We start from the raw sequence: 2945 nt of genomic DNA on the forward strand, positions 1-2945 counted from the left end.
CTAAGCTTTTAGAGAAAACACTAAATATAATACTTCATAGGGGCTTTGCAAAGAAAATCATAAACTTAAGGTCCTTTTTTGTAACATAAACTGAAAATAAAGTAAGAAATCACGAAAAATTTATTCTCCTCTCAAGTTGTTTGGATAAATACCAAAATATGAACAAGGATGGAGAAATGGTCAAAAGAACCTCTTCTCTCCCTGAAAATACAAGTAAAAACTGGTCTGAATTGGTGTTTTAAACTTGAAAGGTGAATCAGTGAAAAAAAACATATAGATCTAGAGATCTAAGCTAAAAACGTTGATAGATCTAAAATGTTTTTGCAAGCTTCATAAATGTTCAGATGAGTTAAGAACTACACATATCTTAAGATCTGAGCCTCAAGACGAAAAAAGATCTACAAATCTAAACTTGAGAACGAAAATAAATCTGCAGATCTGAAGTGAAAACGGAGTAGATCTTGAGATCTAAATGATGATTAAACAGATCTGAAGAGATCTTGTCAAGAACTAAATTGATCTAAACTAATCTTGGCAAAAGCCAAATGGATGAGAACCAAATGATGTTAAACATGAACAATTCTGAGCAAACCAGAGCTGAAGCACAACAAATCTGAACAAATCTGGGAGAAAACGAACTTGAAACCAACCGAGGCTTTTGCTACTTGCTCGAATCCGGGATAGCGCCTAATGATGCGACATCGACCTCCGGCGACTCTTCTGGTCTTCTGCTACGGCGGAGATCTAGACATCACAGAGCAAAGTCGTTAGAGCTGCCCCAGGGACTGTGCCCTGGGAGCGGACTCTGGTGATCAAGTTAGATCAACTGATAGATCTGAGATGGTCCTCCATAGCTGGAGAGAACCATCTTGGTGGTGGTGGTGGTGTATTGTGGCTGATGGCGGCAGGTGGCGGCTGAGCCACTGGCCGAAGTATAGTGTGGTGGTTGAGCCATGGAGAAGAGTCCTCGGAAAGATCCTCCTTCATGGAGGAGGCACTATTCTTATTTATAGGGGACAACTAGGTCAAAGGAAATTAGGTTAGGCCTTAGGCTAGCACAATTCAGGCCCAACTAGCAAGGAGTTGGGTAAGGCCACCCGGAGGCGCTGGGGGGGGGGGGGGGGGGGACTGACAAGTGCGCACCAGGAAAGGTCGGCAAGGGAGCGCCAGGCCGGGCCGACGAGAGAGTCCACAACACGGCTGACAATGGAGCGTTAGGCAGGGCTGGCAGGAGAGCGCAAGGCCAGGCTGGCGCTCTAGGGAAGTCTAGGCCATGCTAATGGGTCATATATCATCAATATATATATATATATATATATATATATATATATATATATATATATATATATATATATATATATATATATATTGATGTAAATATTTCGTTTTGGTTTTTATGATTTAGTTTCATTTTGTGGTGTTAAAAGAGCATTCAATTTCGGTTTCTGTGATTTAAGTTTGGTCTTTTCGGTTGAAAAACCATTCAATTTTATCTTTTTAGTTGAAAAACGATTCGATTCGATTTTGTTTTTTTTTTTCTTTTGGAAAACCAAACCATACCATTCAGTATTTATAATTTAGTTTGAGAATCTACTTAAATACAAATTATATTTTGCCAAGAATTTGGTTTAACTACCAAGTTTGAAATTATAGGTTTGACCAATATTTGTAGGTTATGATGCTCGTGTTAAAGTTTTTATAAAAAAAGGATGACTTATTTAATACAAATTAAAATTGGATGGTTAAAATGGAAAAAATGTCAAAACATAGTGTTTTTTGTATTACCATCCATTTTTTTTTATTTCATCAATATATGGTGGGTGGACTCGAGTGGAACAAGTCATGTATACAAATATCATCATTGGTTTAAGGATTATGAAGTAGTATGTGATGGATAGAGGCTCTATGTGGGGGATATAATAAATCTCTCGTTGTTTTGACTGCGGTTTAGTGTGTCTAGTCTTTAGTTCTGGAAAAAGTCTTATTGGAAATGTAATACATGTTCATAGGATTAGTAAGAACTTGGTGCCTGGTGGTATATCCAGGGCCGGTCCATTGATATTCAATGCCCGGGGCGTGATACTAAATTAATGCCCTTATATATAAAAAACGTTCTACATCAAAACCGAAATAAATCTCATAGTCAAACTATATCAAGGTTATACAAACAAAACATACAAAAATTGATGTAAACAATGCCTTCATACAATATCTTATTTTATGATAATCAAGACTTAGTAGAAATTGACTTTATATAGTCAAAAATATGAATCTGTATAATCATTCATGAGTGATGGTCTTTCGAAAATATAATTTTAATAACTTCGATTTCACAAAAACTTCTTTTTGTGGAAGCAAACTGTGTACCAACAACAAAATATTATATGCAACTTATTGAGAAACATTTCCATTTCCTTTGCAAACTCCATAATTTGAACAGTTGTCTAAAGAAGTTCACCTTTTTAGGCTTCATCCAACAACATTTCCTGCAATAGTTTGTAACTCAATAAATAATTATCAAGTTCATCACCTCTAACAGAATTCCTACTTAAAGAGCCTTGTAACATATTAGTAAGATGTTGTTCTCTCTTTTTTTGATTTCTACTTTGAGCACCCATACTAGTTTACTAAGAATCATATTTATACTAAAGAACAAAAAGATTGAAAGTCAAAAGGATACAGTAAAAACAAAAAGGATACAACCTGAAGTTGGCTATCCATAACCACACCAGTTATTTAAAATTAGAACTCACATACCAGAATTTGAAAATCAGATTTACATATCATCATTTCAAAATTGGAATTTACATATCAGAATTTAGCATATATTAGAGTAATAAAAAGTTAAAAAAAATAATTACATCACGAACTTGAGAAAATCTTATTCCAGAAAACCTTATAAAAGTCACAAGAAATTGAAGGAAAAAAATTACCTCGAAAACTAA

This window comes from Lactuca saligna, chromosome 4 (genome assembly GCF_052625555.1).
Source record: "Lactuca saligna cultivar CGN05327 chromosome 4, ASM5262555v1, whole genome shotgun sequence".
NCBI classification, from domain to species: Eukaryota; Viridiplantae; Streptophyta; class Magnoliopsida; order Asterales; family Asteraceae; genus Lactuca; species Lactuca saligna.